The sequence below is a fragment of the Hyperolius riggenbachi genome, chromosome 8 (assembly GCF_040937935.1).
Source record: "Hyperolius riggenbachi isolate aHypRig1 chromosome 8, aHypRig1.pri, whole genome shotgun sequence".
Lineage (NCBI taxonomy): Eukaryota > Metazoa > Chordata > Amphibia > Anura > Hyperoliidae > Hyperolius > Hyperolius riggenbachi.
Window position 1 is genome coordinate 89,476,455 of NC_090653.1, and position 18,448 is coordinate 89,494,902.

The window sequence follows — 18,448 nt, forward strand, 5'->3', positions numbered from 1 at the left end:
CTTTCCAAATATCAGGCAAGAACTCTTCATATAAATTGGGAACCGAGGCAACCTTTTGAAATTGTTGAGCTTGCAACAAGAAGGAATCGCATCGTGCCACTTGACATGCTGTGTCTGCACCTTTGTAAAAGTCTGGCTTACAGCAGAATTGCAGACAAGGATTTCCTAAATCATATAGGAAATTAATTTTCTCATGTTAGTACACAAAATGCTTAGCAGAAAGGGAGATGCCACCATGAATGTTTGAACCCTGGGTCATATAGTTTACTTAGAGTCTCTTCCAAGGTCCATCAGGGTATTGGGTTCAAAGTAAGGCAAAGGTTAGAATCCCAGTGTGGACTAGCAGTGTTTATTTGAGGTTGATGTAAAAACTTTGCTGGGACTTGCACAAGTTGTAAGAAAAGAGTTAGCATCATTGACATGGTGGTGAAAGCTCAGCAAAAGCAGCCACCTTTGTAGCTGTAAACAGTCAAGGGCAGGGATTGAATGATAAGCATGAGTGAGGAAGCACAGGCTTTTGCAAAGTCTCCGAGGACATTTACAACAAGAGGAGCAAATACTCTACAGAAGTGACAAGAACAGAGCTCAACGACCACGAAGGGACTCGAACCCTCAATCTTCTGATCCAAAGTCAGACGCCTTATCCATTAGGCCACGCGGTCTCATGCCTCTTTATGAAGAAACCATTTTCCACTGGAAACAGCCACCGCATAGGAAAAGACGCTCAAGGAGCACAAAGGATTTCATTTGTTAGAGCAGGCACATGACATTGCTGTCTAAGGTATTGCAGTGATCCAAAATGGCAGTTTGATGAGTGTTTTCAGAGAAAAAAACATGCCTTGCAGTGTTCATGAAGTCTTCTAGGCTAAGTTTGTGGTTGTCTCTTCTCTGTTAAGTATAGTCATTGTGCCAGCTGCATGGGCATATAACACACCGCTTGTCAGGATGGCCGAGTGGTCTAAGGCGCCAGACTCAAGAGGCTTCTCTTCCCTTCTCATGGGCCTTCTGGTCTCCGAATGGAGGCGTGGGTTCAAATCCCACTTCTGACAGAGCTTTTTCACTTTGTCCATCATGGCACATTGGTCAGGCCTGCCAAAACAAGCTCTTGGGTCTTTTCATTTACTAGGCTCTTCAAAGGGCCTTCTCAACAGCAACCTCACATGGACTTTTGGAAAATCTCGCAGAAAAGGAACAAGGCCGACTTTTTTCTACAAGCTTTCTAACACACGTTTTACAAACTGACTAATTCCATCCCCTTTGGCACACCTACAGTCATATGGGTTAGCTCATCTTCTCTTCTAGTTCACTTCATCAGGATCAGAAGCTTTGGAGGCAATTTGTTTTGCTAAATCTTAAAAGGTTAGTGTACAGGTAAAGTGACAAATATGTAAGGAGCCCGAACTCAGGAGATAGGTTTTGGCAATAACTTACAGGTCTTCCCTGTATGTTCTGACCTTTGGTGAAAGAGGTGGGGTTATTCCCTCTTCTGACAAGACTCATTTGTTGAAATTTCAACGGACCCTTCCTTGAAAAGAGTTCAGGTTGCAAGAAAACCAATTGCAGTGTTCCATTTGCGGTGTGGATCATATCTTTTCAGAGGAAATGACAGACATACTTTCCAAATATCAGGCAAGAACTCTTCATATAAATTGGGAACCGAGGCAACCTTTTGAAATTGTTGAGCTTGCAACAAGAAGGAATCGCATCGTGCCACTTGACATGCTGTGTCTGCACCTTTGTAAAAGTCTGGCTTACAGCAGAATTGCAGACAAGGATTTCCTAAATCATATAGGAAATTAATTTTCTCATGTTAGTACACAAAATGCTTAGCAGAAAGGGAGATGCCACCATGAATGTTTGAACCCTGGGTCATATAGTTTACTTAGAGTCTCTTCCAAGGTCCATCAGGGTATTGGGTTCAAAGTAAGGCAAAGGTTAGAATCCCAGTGTGGACTAGCAGTGTTTATTTGAGGTTGATGTAAAAACTTTGCTGGGACTTGCACAAGTTGTAAGAAAAGAGTTAGCATCATTGACATGGTGGTGAAAGCTCAGCAAAAGCAGCCACCTTTGTAGCTGTAAACAGTCAAGGGCAGGGATTGAATGATAAGCATGAGTGAGGAAGCACAGGCTTTTGCAAAGTCTCCGAGGACATTTACAACAAGAGGAGCAAATACTCTACAGAAGTGACAAGAACAGAGCTCAACGACCACGAAGGGACTCGAACCCTCAATCTTCTGATCCAAAGTCAGACGCCTTATCCATTAGGCCACGCGGTCTCATGCCTCTTTATGAAGAAACCATTTTCCACTGGAAACAGCCACCGCATAGGAAAAGACGCTCAAGGAGCACAAAGGATTTCATTTGTTAGAGCAGGCACATGACATTGCTGTCTAAGGTATTGCAGTGATCCAAAATGGCAGTTTGATGAGTGTTTTCAGAGAAAAAAACATGCCTTGCAGTGTTCATGAAGTCTTCTAGGCTAAGTTTGTGGTTGTCTCTTCTCTGTTAAGTATAGTCATTGTGCCAGCTGCATGGGCATATAACACACCGCTTGTCAGGATGGCCGAGTGGTCTAAGGCGCCAGACTCAAGAGGCTTCTCTTCCCTTCTCATGGGCCTTCTGGTCTCCGAATGGAGGCGTGGGTTCAAATCCCACTTCTGACAGAGCTTTTTCACTTTGTCCATCATGGCACATTGGTCAGGCCTGCCAAAACAAGCTCTTGGGTCTTTTCATTTACTAGGCTCTTCAAAGGGCCTTCTCAACAGCAACCTCACATGGACTTTTTGAAAATCTCGCAGAAAAGGAACAAGGCCGACTTTTTTCTACAAGCTTTCTAACACACGTTTTACAAACTGACTAATTCCATCCCCTTTGGCACACCTACAGTCATATGGGTTAGCTCATCTTCTCTTCTAGTTCACTTCATCAGGATCAGAAGCTTTGGAGGCAATTTGTTTTGCTAAATCTTAAAAGGTTAGTGTACAGGTAAAGTGACAAATATGTAAGGAGCCCGAACTCAGGAGATAGGTTTTGGCAATAACTTACAGGTCTTCCCTGTATGTTCTGACCTTTGGTGAAAGAGGTGGGGTTATTCCCTCTTCTGACAAGACTCATTTGTTGAAATTTCAACGGACCCTTCCTTGAAAAGAGTTCAGGTTGCAAGAAAACCAATTGCAGTGTTCCATTTGCGGTGTGGATCATATCTTTTCAGAGGAAATGACAGACATACTTTCCAAATTTCAGGCAAGAACTCTTCATATAAATTGGGAACCGAGGCAACCTTTTGAAATTGTTGAGCTTGCAACAAGAAGGAATCGCATCGTGCCACTTGACATGCTGTGTCTGCACCTTTGTAAAAGTCTGGCTTACAGCAGAATTGCAGACAAGGATTTCCTAAATCATATAGGAAATTAATTTTCGCATGTTAGTAAACAAAATGCTTAGCAGAAAGGGAGATGCCACCATGAATGTTTGAACCCTGGGTCATATAGTTTACTTAGAGTCTCTTCCAAGGTCCATTAGGGTATTGGGTTCAAAGTAAGGCAAAGGTTAGAATCCCAGTGTGGACTAGCAGTGTTTATTTGAGGTTGATGTAAAAACTTTGCTGGGACTTGCACAAGTTGTAAGAAAAGAGTTAGCGTCATTGACATTGTGGTGAAAGCTCAGCAAAAGCAGCCACCTTTGTAGCTGTAAACAGTCAAGGGCAGGGATTGAATGATAAGCATGAGTGAGGAAGCACAGGCTTTTGCAAAGTCTCCGAGGACATTTACAACAAGAGGAGCAAATACTCTACAGAAGTGACAAGAACAGAGCTCAACGACCACGAAGGGACTCAAACCCTCAATCTTCTGATCCGAAGTCAGACGCCTTATCCATTAGGCCACGCGGTCTCATGCCTCTTTATGAAGAAACCATTTTCCACTGGAAACAGCCACCGCATAGGAAAAGACGCTCAAGGAGCACAAAGGATTTCATTTGTTAGAGCAGGCACATGACATTGCTGTCTAAGGTATTGCAGTGATCCAAAATGGCAGTTTGATGAGTGTTTTCAGAGAAAAAAACATGCCTTGCAGTGTTCATGAAGTCTTCTAGGCTAAGTTTGTGGTTGTCTCTTCTCTGTTAAGTATAGTCATTGTGCCAGCTGCATGGGTACATAGTACACCGCTTGTCAGGATGGCCGAGTGGTCTAAGGCGCCAGACTCAAGAGGCTTCTCTTCCCTTCTCATGGGCCTTCTGGTCTCCGAATGGAGGCGTGGGTTCAAATCCCACTTCTGTCAGAGCTTTTTCACTTTGTCCATCATGGCACATTGGTCAGGCCTGCCAAAACAAGCTCTTGGGTCTTTTCATTTACTAGGCTCTTCAAAGGGCCTTCTCAACAGCAACCTCACATGGACTTTTGGAAAATCTCGCAGAAAAGGAACAAGGCCGACTTTTTTCTACAAGCTTTCTAACACACGTTTTACAAACTGACAAATTCCATCCCCTTTGGCACACCTACAGTCATATGGGTTAGCTCATCTTCTCTTCTAGTTCACTTCATCAGGATCAGAAGCTTTGGAGGCAATTTGTTTTGCTAAATCTTAAAAGGTTAGTGTACAGGTAAAGTGACAAATATGTAAGGAGACCGAACTCAGGAGATAGGTTTTGGCAATAACTTACAGGTCTTCCCTGTATGTTCTGACCTTTGGTGAAAGAGGTGGGGTTATTCCCTCTTCTGACAAGACTCATTTGTTGAAATTTCAACGGACCCTTCCTTGAAAAGAGTTCAGGTTGCAAGAAAACCAATTGCAGTGTTCCATTTGCGGTGTGGATCATATCTTTTCAGAGGAAATGACAGACATACTTTCCAAATATCAGGCAAGAACTCTTCATATAAATTGGGAACCGAGGCAACCTTTTGAAATTGTTGAGCTTGCAACAAGAAGGAATCGCATCGTGCCACTTGACATGCTGTGTCTGCACCTTTGTAAAAGTCTGGCTTACAGCAGAATTGCAGACAAGGATTTCCTAAATCATATAGGAAATTAATTTTCTCATGTTAGTACACAAAATGCTTAGCAGAAAGGGAGATGCCACCATGAATGTTTGAACCCTGGGTCATATAGTTTACTTAGAGTCTCTTCCAAGGTCCATCAGGGTATTGGGTTCAAAGTAAGGCAAAGGTTAGAATCCCAGTGTGGACTAGCAGTGTTTATTTGAGGTTGATGTAAAAACTTTGCTGGGACTTGCACAAGTTGTAAGAAAAGAGTTAGCATCATTGACATGGTGGTGAAAGCTCAGCAAAAGCAGCCACCTTTGTAGCTGTAAACAGTCAAGGGCAGGGATTGAATGATAAGCATGAGTGAGGAAGCACAGGCTTTTGCAAAGTCTCCGAGGACATTTACAACAAGAGGAGCAAATACTCTACAGAAGTGACAAGAACAGAGCTCAACGACCACGAAGGGACTCGAACCCTCAATCTTCTGATCCAAAGTCAGACGCCTTATCCATTAGGCCACGCAGTCTCATGCCTCTTTATGAAGAAACCATTTTCCACTGGAAACAGCCACCGCATAGGAAAAGACGCTCAAGGAGCACAAAGGATTTCATTTGTTAGAGCAGGCACATGACATTGCTGTCTAAGGTATTGCAGTGATCCAAAATGGCAGTTTGATGAGTGTTTTCAGAGAAAAAAACATGCCTTGCAGTGTTCATGAAGTCTTCTAGGCTAAGTTTGTGGTTGTCTCTTCTCTGTTAAGTATAGTCATTGTGCCAGCTGCATGGGTACATAGTACACCGCTTGTCAGGATGGCCGAGTGGTCTAAGGCGCCAGACTCAAGAGGCTTCTCTTCCCTTCTCATGGGCCTTCTGGTCTCCGATTGGAGGCGTGGGTTCAAATCCCACTTCTGACAGAGCTTTTTCACTTTGTCCATCATGGCACATTGGTCAGGCCTGCCAAAACAAGCTCTTGGGTCTTTTCATTTACTAGGCTCTTCAAAGGGCCTTCTCAACAGCAACCTCACATGGACTTTTGGAAAATCTCGCAGAAAAGGAACAAGGCCGACTTTTTTCTACAAGCTTTCTAACACACGTTTTACAAACTGACAAATTCCATCCCCTTTGGCACACCTACAGTCATATGGGTTAGCTCATCTTCTCTTCTAGTTCACTTCATCAGGATCAGAAGCTTTGGAGGCAATTTGTTTTGCTAAATCTTAAAAGGTTAGTGTACAGGTAAAGTGACAAATATGTAAGGAGACCGAACTCAGGAGATAGGTTTTGGCAATAACTTACAGGTCTTCCCTGTATGTTCTGACCTTTGGTGAAAGAGGTGGGGTTATTCCCTCTTCTGACAAGACTCATTTGTTGAAATTTCAACGGACCCTTCCTTGAAAAGAGTTCTGGTTGCAAGAAAACCAATTGCAGTGTTCCATTTGCGGTGTGGATCATATCCTTTCAGAGGAAATGACAGACATACTTTCCAAATTTCAGGCAAGAACTCTTCATATAAATTGGGAACCGAGGCAACCTTTTGAAATTGTTGAGCTTGCAACAAGAAGGAATCGCATCGTGCCACTTGACATGCTGTGTCTGCACCTTTGTAAAAGTCTGGCTTACAGCAGAATTGCAGACAAGGATTTCCTAAATCATATAGGAAATTAATTTTCTCATGTTAGTAAACAAAATGCTTAGCAGAAAGGGAGATGCCACCATGAATGTTTGAACCCTGGGTCATATAGTTTACTTAGAGTCTCTTCCAAGGTCCATTAGGGTATTGGGTTCAAAGTAAGGCAAAGGTTAGAATCCCAGTGTGGACTAGCAGTGTTTATTTGAGGTTGATGTAAAAACTTTGCTGGGACTTGCACAAGTTGTAAGAAAAGAGTTAGCGTCATTGACATTGTGGTGAAAGCTCAGCAAAAGCAGCCACCTTTGTAGCTGTAAACAGTCAAGGGCAGGGATTGAATGATAAGCATGAGTGAGGAAGCACAGGCTTTTGCAAAGTCTCCGAGGACATTTACAACAAGAGGAGCAAATACTCTACAGAAGTGACAAGAACAGAACTCAACGACCACGAAGGGACTCGAACCCTCAATCTTCTGATCCGAAGTCAGACGCCTTATCCATTAGGCCACGCAGTCTCATGCCTCTTTATGAAGAAACCATTTTCCACTGGAAACAGCCACCGCATAGGAAAAGACGCTCAAGGAGCACAAAGGATTTCATTTGTTAGAGCAGGCACATGACATTGCTGTCTAAGGTATTGCAGTGATCCAAAATGACAGTTTGATGAGTGTTTTCAGAGAAAAAAACATGCCTTGCAGTGTTCATGAAGTCTTCTAGGCTAAGTTTGTGGTTGTCTCTTCTCTGTTAAGTATAGTCATTGTGCCAGCTGCATGGGTACATAGTACACCGCTTGTCAGGATGGCCGAGTGGTCTAAGGCGCCAGACTCAAGAGGCTTCTCTTCCCTTCTCATGGGCCTTCTGGTCTCCGAATGGAGGCGTGGGTTCAAATCCCACTTCTGACAGAGCTTTTTCACTTTGTCCATCATGGCACATTGGTCAGGCTTGCCAAAACAAGCTCTTGGGTCTTTTCATTTACTAGGCTCTTCAAAGGGCCTTCTCAACAGCAACCTCACATGGACTTTTGGAAAATCTCGCAGAAAAGGAACAAGGCCGACTTTTTTCTACAAGCTTTCTAACACACGTTTTACAAACTGACAAATTCCATCCCCTTTGGCACACCTACAGTCATATGGGTTAGCTCATCTTCTCTTCTAGTTCACTTCATCAGGATCAGAAGCTTTGGAGGCAATTTGTTTTGCTAAATCTTAAAAGGTTAGTGTACAGGTAAAGTGACAAATATGTAAGGAGACCGAACTCAGGAGATAGGTTTTGGCAATAACTTACAGGTCTTCCCTGTATGTTCTGACCTTTGGTGAAAGAGGTGGGGTTATTCCCTCTTCTGACAAGACTCATTTGTTGAAATTTCAACGGACCCTTCCTTGAAAAGAGTTCAGGTTGCAAGAAAACCAATTGCAGTGTTCCATTTGCGGTGTGGATCATATCTTTTCAGAGGAAATGACAGACATACTTTCCAAATTTCAGGCAAGAACTCTTCATATAAATTGGGAACCGAGGCAACCTTTTGAAATTGTTGAGCTTGCAACAAGAAGGAATCGCATCGTGCCACTTGACATGCTGTGTCTGCACCTTTGTAAAAGTCTGGCTTACAGCAGAATTGCAGACAAGGATTTCCTAAATCATATAGGAAATTAATTTTCTCATGTTAGTACACAAAATGCTTAGCAGAAAGGGAGATGCCACCATGAATGTTTGAACCCTGGGTCATATAGTTTACTTAGAGTCTCTTCCAAGGTCCATCAGGGTATTGGGTTCAAAGTAAGGCAAAGGTTAGAATCCCAGTGTGGACTAGCAGTGTTTATTTGAGGTTGATGTAAAAACTTTGCTGGGACTTGCACAAGTTGTAAGAAAAGAGTTAGCGTCATTGACATGGTGGTGAAAGCTCAGCAAAAGCAGCCACCTTTGTAGCTGTAAACAGTCAAGGGCAGGGATTGAATGATAAGCATGAGTGAGGAAGCACAGGCTTTTGCAAAGTCTCCGAGGACATTTACAACAAGAGGAGCAAATACTCTACAGAAGTGACAAGAACAGAGCTCAACGACCACGAAGGGACTCAAACCCTCAATCTTCTGATCCGAAGTCAGACGCCTTATCCATTAGGCCACGCGGTCTCATGCCTCTTTATGAAGAAACCATTTTCCACTGGAAACAGCCACCGCATAGGAAAAGACGCTCAAGGAGCACAAAGGATTTCATTTGTTAGAGCAGGCACATGACATTGCTGTCTAAGGTATTGCAGTGATCCAAAATGGCAGTTTGATGAGTGTTTTCAGAGAAAAAAACATGCCTTGCAGTGTTCATGAAGTCTTCTAGGCTAAGTTTGTGGTTGTCTCTTCTCTGTTAAGTATAGTCATTGTGCCAGCTGCATGGGCACATAATACACCGCTTGTCAGGATGGCCGAGTGGTCTAAGGCGCCAGACTCAAGAGGCTTCTCTTCCCTTCTCATGGGCCTTCTGGTCTCTGAATGGAGGCGTGGGTTCAAATCCCACTTCTGACAGAGCTTTTTCACTTTGTCCATCATGGCACATTGGTCAGGCCTGCCAAAACAAGCTCTTGGGTCTTTTCATTTACTAGGCTCTTCAAAGGGCCTTCTCAACAGCAACCTCACATGGACTTTTGGAAAATCTCGCAGAAAAGGAACAAGGCCGACTTTTTTCTACAAGCTTTCTAACACACGTTTTACAAACTGACAAATTCCATCCCCTTTGGCACACCTACAGTCATATGGGTTAGCTCATCTTCTCTTCTAGTTCACTTCATCAGGATCAGAAGCTTTGGAGGCAATTTGTTTTGCTAAATCTTAAAAGGTTAGTGTACAGGTAAAGTGACAAATATGTAAGGAGACCGAACTCAGGAGATAGGTTTTGGCAATAACTTACAGGTCTTCCCTGTATGTTCTGACCTTTGGTGAAAGAGGTGGGGTTATTCCCTCTTCTGACAAGACTCATTTGTTGAAATTTCAACGGACCCTTCCTTGAAAAGAGTTCAGGTTGCAAGAAAACCAATTGCAGTGTTCCATTTGCGGTGTGGATCATATCTTTTCAGAGGAAATGACAGACATACTTTCCAAATATCAGGCAAGAACTCTTCATATAAATTGGGAACCGAGGCAACCTTTTGAAATTGTTGAGCTTGCAACAAGAAGGAATCGCATCGTGCCACTTGACATGCTGTGTCTGCACCTTTGTAAAAGTCTGGCTTACAGCAGAATTGCAGACAAGGATTTCCTAAATCATATAGGAAATTAATTTTCTCATGTTAGTACACAAAATGCTTAGCAGAAAGGGAGATGCCACCATGAATGTTTGAACCCTGGGTCATATAGTTTACTTAGAGTCTCTTCCAAGGTCCATCAGGGTATTGGGTTCAAAGTAAGGCAAAGGTTAGAATCCCAGTGTGGACTAGCAGTGTTTATTTGAGGTTGATGTAAAAACTTTGCTGGGACTTGCACAAGTTGTAAGAAAAGAGTTAGCATCATTGACATGGTGGTGAAAGCTCAGCAAAAGCAGCCACCTTTGTAGCTGTAAACAGTCAAGGGCAGGGATTGAATGATAAGCATGAGTGAGGAAGCACAGGCTTTTGCAAAGTCTCCGAGGACATTTACAACAAGAGGAGCAAATACTCTACAGAAGTGACAAGAACAGAGCTCAACGACCACGAAGGGACTCGAACCCTCAATCTTCTGATCCAAAGTCAGACGCCTTATCCATTAGGCCACGCGGTCACATGCCTCTTTATGAAGAAACCATTTTCCACTGGAAACAGCCACCGCATAGGAAAAGACGCTCAAGGAGCACAAAGGATTTCATTTGTTAGAGCAGGCACATGACATTGCTGTCTAAGGTATTGCAGTGATCCAAAATGGCAGTTTGATGAGTGTTTTCAGAGAAAAAAACATGCCTTGCAGTGTTCATGAAGTCTTCTAGGCTAAGTTTGTGGTTGTCTCTTCTCTGTTAAGTATAGTCATTGTGCCAGCTGCATGGGCATATAATACACCGCTTGTCAGGATGGCCGAGTGGTCTAAGGCGCCAGACTCAAGAGGCTTCTCTTCCCTTCTCATGGGCCTTCTGGTCTCTGAATGGAGGCGTGGGTTCAAATCCCACTTCTGACAGAGCTTTTTCACTTTGTCCATCATGGCACATTGGTCAGGCCTGCCAAAACAAGCTCTTGGGTCTTTTCATTTACTAGGCTCTTCAAAGGGCCTTCTCAACAGCAACCTCACATGGACTTTTGGAAAATCTCGCAGAAAAGGAACAAGGCCGACTTTTTTCTACAAGCTTTCTAACACACGTTTTACAAACTGACTAATTCCATCCCCTTTGGCACACCTACAGTCATATGGGTTAGCTCATCTTCTCTTCTAGTTCACTTCATCAGGATCAGAAGCTTTGGAGGCAATTTGTTTTGCTAAATCTTAAAAGGTTAGTGTACAGGTAAAGTGACAAATATGTAAGGAGCCCGAACTCAGGAGATAGGTTTTGGCAATAACTTACAGGTCTTCCCTGTATGTTCTGACCTTTGGTGAAAGAGGTGGGGTTATTCCCTCTTCTGACAAGACTCATTTGTTGAAATTTCAACGGACCCTTCCTTGAAAAGAGTTCAGGTTGCAAGAAAACCAATTGCAGTGTTCCATTTGCGGTGTGGATCATATCTTTTCAGAGGAAATGACAGACATACTTTCCAAATTTCAGGCAAGAACTCTTCATATAAATTGGGAACCGAGGCAACCTTTTGAAATTGTTGAGCTTGCAACAAGAAGGAATCGCATCGTGCCACTTGACATGCTGTGTCTGCACCTTTGTAAAAGTCTGGCTTACAGCAGAATTGCAGACAAGGATTTCCTAAATCATATAGGAAATTAATTTTCGCATGTTAGTAAACAAAATGCTTAGCAGAAAGGGAGATGCCACCATGAATGTTTGAACCCTGGGTCATATAGTTTACTTAGAGTCTCTTCCAAGGTCCATTAGGGTATTGGGTTCAAAGTAAGGCAAAGGTTAGAATCCCAGTGTGGACTAGCAGTGTTTATTTGAGGTTGATGTAAAAACTTTGCTGGGACTTGCACAAGTTGTAAGAAAAGAGTTAGCGTCATTGACATTGTGGTGAAAGCTCAGCAAAAGCAGCCACCTTTGTAGCTGTAAACAGTCAAGGGCAGGGATTGAATGATAAGCATGAGTGAGGAAGCACAGGCTTTTGCAAAGTCTCCGAGGACATTTACAACAAGAGGAGCAAATACTCTACAGAAGTGACAAGAACAGAGCTCAACGACCACGAAGGGACTCGAACCCTCAATCTTCTGATCCGAAGTCAGACGCCTTATCCATTAGGCCACGCGGTCTCATGCCTCTTTATGAAGAAACCATTTTCCACTGGAAACAGCCACCGCATAGGAAAAGACGCTCAAGGAGCACAAAGGATTTCATTTGTTAGAGCAGGCACATGACATTGCTGTCTAAGGTATTGCAGTGATCCAAAATGGCAGTTTGATGAGTGTTTTCAGAGAAAAAAACATGCCTTGCAGTGTTCATGAAGTCTTCTAGGCTAAGTTTGTGGTTGTCTCTTCTCTGTTAAGTATAGTCATTGTGCCAGCTGCATGGGTACATAGTACACCGCTTGTCAGGATGGCCGAGTGGTCTAAGGCGCCAGACTCAAGAGGCTTCTCTTCCCTTCTCATGGACCTTCTGGTCTCCGAATGGAGGCGTGGGTTCAAATCCCACTTCTGTCAGAGCTTTTTCACTTTGTCCATCATGGCACATTGGTCAGGCCTGCCAAAACAAGCTCTTGGGTCTTTTCATTTACTAGGCTCTTCAAAGGGCCTTCTCAACAGCAACCTCACATGGACTTTTGGAAAATCTCGCAGAAAAGGAACAAGGCCGACTTTTTTCTACAAGCTTTCTAACACACGTTTTACAAACTGACAAATTCCATCCCCTTTGGCACACCTACAGTCATATGGGTTAGCTCATCTTCTCTTCTAGTTCACTTCATCAGGATCAGAAGCTTTGGAGGCAATTTGTTTTGCTAAATCTTAAAAGGTTAGTGTACAGGTAAAGTGACAAATATGTAAGGAGACCGAACTCAGGAGATAGGTTTTGGCAATAACTTACAGGTCTTCCCTGTATGTTCTGACCTTTGGTGAAAGAGGTGGGGTTATTCCCTCTTCTGACAAGACTCATTTGTTGAAATTTCAACGGACCCTTCCTTGAAAAGAGTTCAGGTTGCAAGAAAACCAATTGCAGTGTTCCATTTGCGGTGTGGATCATATCTTTTCAGAGGAAATGACAGACATACTTTCCAAATATCAGGCAAGAACTCTTCATATAAATTGGGAACCGAGGCAACCTTTTGAAATTGTTGAGCTTGCAACAAGAAGGAATCGCATCGTGCCACTTGACATGCTGTGTCTGCACCTTTGTAAAAGTCTGGCTTACAGCAGAATTGCAGACAAGGATTTCCTAAATCATATAGGAAATTAATTTTTTCATGTTAGTACACAAAATGCTTAGCAGAAAGGGAGATGCCACCATGAATGTTTGAACCCTGGGTCATATAGTTTACTTAGAGTCTCTTCCAAGGTCCATCAGGGTATTGGGTTCAAAGTAAGGCAAAGGTTAGAATCCCAGTGTGGACTAGCAGTGTTTATTTGAGGTTGATGTAAAAACTTTGCTGGGACTTGCACAAGTTGTAAGAAAAGAGTTAGCGTCATTGACATTGTGGTGAAAGCTCAGCAAAAGCAGCCACCTTTGTAGCTGTAAACAGTCAAGGGCAGGGATTGAATGATAAGCATGAGTGAGGAAGCACAGGCTTTTGCAAAGTCTCCGAGGACATTTACAACAAGAGGAGCAAATACTCTACAGAAGTGACAAGAACAGAGCTCAACGACCACGAAGGGACTCGAACCCTCAATCTTCTGATCCGAAGTCAGACGCCTTATCCATTAGGCCACGCGGTCTCATGCCTCTTTATGAAGAAACCATTTTCCACTGGAAACAGCCACCGCATAGGAAAAGACGCTCAAGGAGCACAAAGGATTTCATTTGTTAGAGCAGGCACATGACATTGCTGTCTAAGGTATTGCAGTGATCCAAAATGGCAGTTTGATGAGTGTTTTCAGAGAAAAAAACATGCCTTGCAGTGTTCATGAAGTCTTCTAGGCTAAGTTTGTGGTTGTCTCTTCTCTGTTAAGTATAGTCATTGTGCCAGCTGCATGGGCACATAATACACCGCTTGTCAGGATGGCCGAGTGGTCTAAGGCGCCAGACTCAAGAGGCTTCTCTTCCCTTCTCATGGGCCTTCTGGTCTCTGAATGGAGGCGTGGGTTCAAATCCCACTTCTGACAGAGCTTTTTCACTTTGTCCATCATGGCACATTGGTCAGGCCTGCCAAAACAAGCTCTTGGGTCTTTTCATTTACTAGGCTCTTCAAAGGGCCTTCTCAACAGCAACCTCACATGGACTTTTGGAAAATCTCGCAGAAAAGGAACAAGGCCGACTTTTTTCTACAAGCTTTCTAACACACGTTTTACAAACTGACAAATTCCATCCCCTTTGGCACACCTACAGTCATATGGGTTAGCTCATCTTCTCTTCTAGTTCACTTCATCAGGATCAGAAGCTTTGGAGGCAATTTGTTTTGCTAAATCTTAAAAGGTTAGTGTACAGGTAAAGTGACAAATATGTAAGGAGACCGAACTCAGGAGATAGGTTTTGGCAATAACTTACAGGTCTTCCCTGTATGTTCTGACCTTTGGTGAAAGAGGTGGGGTTATTCCCTCTTCTGACAAGACTCATTTGTTGAAATTTCAACGGACCCTTCCTTGAAAAGAGTTCAGGTTGCAAGAAAACCAATTGCAGTGTTCCATTTGCGGTGTGGATCATATCTTTTCAGAGGAAATGACAGACATACTTTCCAAATATCAGGCAAGAACTCTTCATATAAATTGGGAACCGAGGCAACCTTTTGAAATTGTTGAGCTTGCAACAAGAAGGAATCGCATCGTGCCACTTGACATGCTGTGTCTGCACCTTTGTAAAAGTCTGGCTTACAGCAGAATTGCAGACAAGGATTTCCTAAATCATATAGGAAATTAATTTTCTCATGTTAGTACACAAAATGCTTAGCAGAAAGGGAGATGCCACCATGAATGTTTGAACCCTGGGTCATATAGTTTACTTAGAGTCTCTTCCAAGGTCCATCAGGGTATTGGGTTCAAAGTAAGGCAAAGGTTAGAATCCCAGTGTGGACTAGCAGTGTTTATTTGAGGTTGATGTAAAAACTTTGCTGGGACTTGCACAAGTTGTAAGAAAAGAGTTAGCATCATTGACATGGTGGTGAAAGCTCAGCAAAAGCAGCCACCTTTGTAGCTGTAAACAGTCAAGGGCAGGGATTGAATGATAAGCATGAGTGAGGAAGCACAGGCTTTTGCAAAGTCTCCGAGGACATTTACAACAAGAGGAGCAAATACTCTACAGAAGTGACAAGAACAGAGCTCAACGACCACGAAGGGACTCGAACCCTCAATCTTCTGATCCAAAGTCAGACGCCTTATCCATTAGGCCACGCGGTCACATGCCTCTTTATGAAGAAACCATTTTCCACTGGAAACAGCCACCGCATAGGAAAAGACGCTCAAGGAGCACAAAGGATTTCATTTGTTAGAGCAGGCACATGACATTGCTGTCTAAGGTATTGCAGTGATCCAAAATGGCAGTTTGATGAGTGTTTTCAGAGAAAAAAACATGCCTTGCAGTGTTCATGAAGTCTTCTAGGCTAAGTTTGTGGTTGTCTCTTCTCTGTTAAGTATAGTCATTGTGCCAGCTGCATGGGCATATAATACACCGCTTGTCAGGATGGCCGAGTGGTCTAAGGCGCCAGACTCAAGAGGCTTCTCTTCCCTTCTCATGGGCCTTCTGGTCTCCGAATGGAGGCGTGGGTTCAAATCCCACTTCTGACAGAGCTTTTTCACTTTGTCCATCATGGCACATTGGTCAGGCCTGCCAAAACAAGCTCTTGGGTCTTTTCATTTACTAGGCTCTTCAAAGGGCCTTCTCAACAGCAACCTCACATGGACTTTTGGAAAATCTCGCAGAAAAGGAACAAGGCCGACTTTTTTCTACAAGCTTTCTAACACACGTTTTACAAACTGACTAATTCCATCCCCTTTGGCACACCTACAGTCATATGGGTTAGCTCATCTTCTCTTCTAGTTCACTTCATCAGGATCAGAAGCTTTGGAGGCAATTTGTTTTGCTAAATCTTAAAAGGTTAGTGTACAGGTAAAGTGACAAATATGTAAGGAGCCCGAACTCAGGAGATAGGTTTTGGCAATAACTTACAGGTCTTCCCTGTATGTTCTGACCTTTGGTGAAAGAGGTGGGGTTATTCCCTCTTCTGACAAGACTCATTTGTTGAAATTTCAACGGACCCTTCCTTGAAAAGAGTTCAGGTTGCAAGAAAACCAATTGCAGTGTTCCATTTGCGGTGTGGATCATATCTTTTCAGAGGAAATGACAGACATACTTTCCAAATTTCAGGCAAGAACTCTTCATATAAATTGGGAACCGAGGCAACCTTTTGAAATTGTTGAGCTTGCAACAAGAAGGAATCGCATCGTGCCACTTGACATGCTGTGTCTGCACCTTTGTAAAAGTCTGGCTTACAGCAGAATTGCAGACAAGGATTTCCTAAATCATATAGGAAATTAATTTTCGCATGTTAGTAAACAAAATGATTAGCAGAAAGGGAGATGCCACCATGAATGTTTGAACCCTGGGTCATATAGTTTACTTAGAGTCTCTTCCAAGGTCCATGAGGGTATTGGGTTCAAAGTAAGGCAAAGGTTAGAATCCCAGTGTGGACTAGCAGTGTTTATTTGAGGTTGATGTAAAAACTTTGCTGGGACTTGCACAAGTTGTAAGAAAAGAGTTAGCGTCATTGACATTGTGGTGAAAGCTCAGCAAAAGCAGCCACCTTTGTAGCTGTAAACAGTCAAGGGCAGGGATTGAATGATAAGCATGAGTGAGGAAGCACAGGCTTTTGCAAAGTCTCCGAGGACATTTACAACAAGAGGAGCAAATACTCTACAGAAGTGACAAGAACAGAGCTCAACGACCACGAAGGGACTCGAACCCTCAATCTTCTGATCCGAAGTCAGACGCCTTATCCATTAGGCCACGCGGTCTCATGCCTCTTTATGAAGAAACCATTTTCCACTGGAAACAGCCACCGCATAGGAAAAGACGCTCAAGGAGCACAAAGGATTTCATTTGTTAGAGCAGGCACATGACATTGCTGTCTAAGGTATTGCAGTGATCCAAAATGGCAGTTTGATGAGTGTTTTCAGAGAAAAAAACATGCCTTGCAGTGTTCATGAAGTCTTCTAGGCTAAGTTTGTGGTTGTCTCTTCTCTGTTAAGTATAGTCATTGTGCCAGCTGCATGGGTACATAGTACACCGCTTGTCAGGATGGCCGAGTGGTCTAAGGCGCCAGACTCAAGAGGCTTCTCTTCCCTTCTCATGGACCTTCTGGTCTCCGAATGGAGGCGTGGGTTCAAATCCCACTTCTGTCAGAGCTTTTTCACTTTGTCCATCATGGCACATTGGTCAGGCCTGCCAAAACAAGCTCTTGGGTCTTTTCATTTACTAGGCTCTTCAAAGGGCCTTCTCAACAGCAACCTCACATGGACTTTTGGAAAATCTCGCAGAAAAGGAACAAGGCCGACTTTTTTCTACAAGCTTTCTAACACACGTTTTACAAACTGACAAATTCCATCCCCTTTGGCACACCTACAGTCATATGGGTTAGCTCATCTTCTCTTCTAGTTCACTTCATCAGGATCAGAAGCTTTGGAGGCAATTTGTTTTGCTAAATCTTAAAAGGTTAGTGTACAGGTAAAGTGACAAATATGTAAGGAGACCGAACTCAGGAGATAGGTTTTGGCAATAACTTACAGGTCTTCCCTGTATGTTCTGACCTTTGGTGAAAGAGGTGGGGTTATTCCCTCTTCTGACAAGACTCATTTGTTGAAATTTCAACGGACCCTTCCTTGAAAAGAGTTCAGGTTGCAAGAAAACCAATTGCAGTGTTCCATTTGCGGTGTGGATCATATCTTTTCAGAGGAAATGACAGACATACTTTCCAAATATCAGGCAAGAACTCTTCATATAAATTGGGAACCGAGGCAACCTTTTGAAATTGTTGAGCTTGCAACAAGAAGGAATCGCATCGTGCCACTTGACATGCTGTGTCTGCACCTTTGTAAAAGTCTGGCTTACAGCAGAATTGCAGACAAGGATTTCCTAAATCATATAGGAAATTAATTTTCTCATGTTAGTACACAAAATGCTTAGCAGAAAGGGAGATGCCACCATGAATGTTTGAACCCTGGGTCATATAGTTTACTTAGAGTCTCTTCCAAGGTCCATCAGGGTATTGGGTTCAAAGTAAGGCAAAGGTTAGAATCCCAGTGTGGACTAGCAGTGTTTATTTGAGGTTGATGTAAAAACTTTGCTGGGACTTGCACAAGTTGTAAGAAAAGAGTTAGCATCATTGACATGGTGGTGAAAGCTCAGCAAAAGCAGCCACCTTTGTAGCTGTAAACAGTCAAGGGCAGGGATTGAATGATAAGCATGAGTGAGGAAGCACAGGCTTTTGCAAAGTCTCCGAGGACATTTACAACAAGAGGAGCAAATACTCTACAGAAGTGACAAGAACAGAGCTCAACGACCACGAAGGGACTCGAACCCTCAATCTTCTGATCCAAAGTCAGACGCCTTATCCATTAGGCCACGCGGTCTCATGCCTCTTTATGAAGAAACCATTTTCCAC

The 18,448-nt window shown here is 43.2% G+C and overlaps 23 non-coding genes across 23 annotated transcripts; 11 read left to right on the plus strand and 12 right to left on the minus strand.

Annotated features, from left to right (window-relative positions):
- Nucleotides 1-589: 589 nt before the first annotated feature.
- TRNAQ-UUG (transfer RNA glutamine (anticodon UUG)) lies at nucleotides 590-662 on the minus strand. Its single transcript has one exon. It is a non-coding gene; the product is annotated as a tRNA-Gln (tRNA).
- Nucleotides 663-939: 277 nt separating this feature from the next.
- Nucleotides 940-1,049, plus strand: TRNAL-CAA (transfer RNA leucine (anticodon CAA)). Its single transcript has 2 exons — nucleotides 940-977; nucleotides 1,004-1,049. It is a non-coding gene; the product is annotated as a tRNA-Leu (tRNA).
- A 1,154-nt stretch (nucleotides 1,050-2,203) lies between these two features.
- TRNAQ-UUG (transfer RNA glutamine (anticodon UUG)) lies at nucleotides 2,204-2,276 on the minus strand. The gene has a single exon. It is a non-coding gene; the product is annotated as a tRNA-Gln (tRNA).
- Nucleotides 2,277-2,553: 277 nt separating this feature from the next.
- On the plus strand, nucleotides 2,554-2,663 carry TRNAL-CAA (transfer RNA leucine (anticodon CAA)). Its single transcript has 2 exons — nucleotides 2,554-2,591; nucleotides 2,618-2,663. It is a non-coding gene; the product is annotated as a tRNA-Leu (tRNA).
- A 1,154-nt stretch (nucleotides 2,664-3,817) lies between these two features.
- TRNAR-UCG (transfer RNA arginine (anticodon UCG)) lies at nucleotides 3,818-3,890 on the minus strand. Its single transcript has one exon. It is a non-coding gene; the product is annotated as a tRNA-Arg (tRNA).
- A 277-nt stretch (nucleotides 3,891-4,167) lies between these two features.
- TRNAL-CAA (transfer RNA leucine (anticodon CAA)) lies at nucleotides 4,168-4,277 on the plus strand. The gene is made up of 2 exons: nucleotides 4,168-4,205; nucleotides 4,232-4,277. It is a non-coding gene; the product is annotated as a tRNA-Leu (tRNA).
- Nucleotides 4,278-5,431: 1,154 nt separating this feature from the next.
- Nucleotides 5,432-5,504, minus strand: TRNAQ-UUG (transfer RNA glutamine (anticodon UUG)). The gene has a single exon. It is a non-coding gene; the product is annotated as a tRNA-Gln (tRNA).
- A 277-nt stretch (nucleotides 5,505-5,781) lies between these two features.
- Nucleotides 5,782-5,891, plus strand: TRNAL-CAA (transfer RNA leucine (anticodon CAA)). Its single transcript has 2 exons — nucleotides 5,782-5,819; nucleotides 5,846-5,891. It is a non-coding gene; the product is annotated as a tRNA-Leu (tRNA).
- Nucleotides 5,892-7,045: 1,154 nt separating this feature from the next.
- On the minus strand, nucleotides 7,046-7,118 carry TRNAR-UCG (transfer RNA arginine (anticodon UCG)). The gene has a single exon. It is a non-coding gene; the product is annotated as a tRNA-Arg (tRNA).
- Nucleotides 7,119-7,395: 277 nt separating this feature from the next.
- On the plus strand, nucleotides 7,396-7,505 carry TRNAL-CAA (transfer RNA leucine (anticodon CAA)). Its single transcript has 2 exons — nucleotides 7,396-7,433; nucleotides 7,460-7,505. It is a non-coding gene; the product is annotated as a tRNA-Leu (tRNA).
- A 1,154-nt stretch (nucleotides 7,506-8,659) lies between these two features.
- On the minus strand, nucleotides 8,660-8,732 carry TRNAR-UCG (transfer RNA arginine (anticodon UCG)). The gene has a single exon. It is a non-coding gene; the product is annotated as a tRNA-Arg (tRNA).
- Nucleotides 8,733-9,009: 277 nt separating this feature from the next.
- Nucleotides 9,010-9,119, plus strand: TRNAL-CAA (transfer RNA leucine (anticodon CAA)). The gene is made up of 2 exons: nucleotides 9,010-9,047; nucleotides 9,074-9,119. It is a non-coding gene; the product is annotated as a tRNA-Leu (tRNA).
- Nucleotides 9,120-10,273: 1,154 nt separating this feature from the next.
- Nucleotides 10,274-10,346, minus strand: TRNAQ-UUG (transfer RNA glutamine (anticodon UUG)). The gene has a single exon. It is a non-coding gene; the product is annotated as a tRNA-Gln (tRNA).
- A 277-nt stretch (nucleotides 10,347-10,623) lies between these two features.
- Nucleotides 10,624-10,733, plus strand: TRNAL-CAA (transfer RNA leucine (anticodon CAA)). The gene is made up of 2 exons: nucleotides 10,624-10,661; nucleotides 10,688-10,733. It is a non-coding gene; the product is annotated as a tRNA-Leu (tRNA).
- Nucleotides 10,734-11,887: 1,154 nt separating this feature from the next.
- Nucleotides 11,888-11,960, minus strand: TRNAR-UCG (transfer RNA arginine (anticodon UCG)). The gene has a single exon. It is a non-coding gene; the product is annotated as a tRNA-Arg (tRNA).
- Nucleotides 11,961-12,237: 277 nt separating this feature from the next.
- TRNAL-CAA (transfer RNA leucine (anticodon CAA)) lies at nucleotides 12,238-12,347 on the plus strand. Its single transcript has 2 exons — nucleotides 12,238-12,275; nucleotides 12,302-12,347. It is a non-coding gene; the product is annotated as a tRNA-Leu (tRNA).
- Nucleotides 12,348-13,501: 1,154 nt separating this feature from the next.
- TRNAR-UCG (transfer RNA arginine (anticodon UCG)) lies at nucleotides 13,502-13,574 on the minus strand. Its single transcript has one exon. It is a non-coding gene; the product is annotated as a tRNA-Arg (tRNA).
- Nucleotides 13,575-13,851: 277 nt separating this feature from the next.
- TRNAL-CAA (transfer RNA leucine (anticodon CAA)) lies at nucleotides 13,852-13,961 on the plus strand. The gene is made up of 2 exons: nucleotides 13,852-13,889; nucleotides 13,916-13,961. It is a non-coding gene; the product is annotated as a tRNA-Leu (tRNA).
- A 1,154-nt stretch (nucleotides 13,962-15,115) lies between these two features.
- On the minus strand, nucleotides 15,116-15,188 carry TRNAQ-UUG (transfer RNA glutamine (anticodon UUG)). Its single transcript has one exon. It is a non-coding gene; the product is annotated as a tRNA-Gln (tRNA).
- Nucleotides 15,189-15,465: 277 nt separating this feature from the next.
- TRNAL-CAA (transfer RNA leucine (anticodon CAA)) lies at nucleotides 15,466-15,575 on the plus strand. The gene is made up of 2 exons: nucleotides 15,466-15,503; nucleotides 15,530-15,575. It is a non-coding gene; the product is annotated as a tRNA-Leu (tRNA).
- Nucleotides 15,576-16,729: 1,154 nt separating this feature from the next.
- On the minus strand, nucleotides 16,730-16,802 carry TRNAR-UCG (transfer RNA arginine (anticodon UCG)). Its single transcript has one exon. It is a non-coding gene; the product is annotated as a tRNA-Arg (tRNA).
- A 277-nt stretch (nucleotides 16,803-17,079) lies between these two features.
- On the plus strand, nucleotides 17,080-17,189 carry TRNAL-CAA (transfer RNA leucine (anticodon CAA)). Its single transcript has 2 exons — nucleotides 17,080-17,117; nucleotides 17,144-17,189. It is a non-coding gene; the product is annotated as a tRNA-Leu (tRNA).
- Nucleotides 17,190-18,343: 1,154 nt separating this feature from the next.
- On the minus strand, nucleotides 18,344-18,416 carry TRNAQ-UUG (transfer RNA glutamine (anticodon UUG)). Its single transcript has one exon. It is a non-coding gene; the product is annotated as a tRNA-Gln (tRNA).
- Between the last annotated feature and the right edge of the window lie 32 nt (nucleotides 18,417-18,448).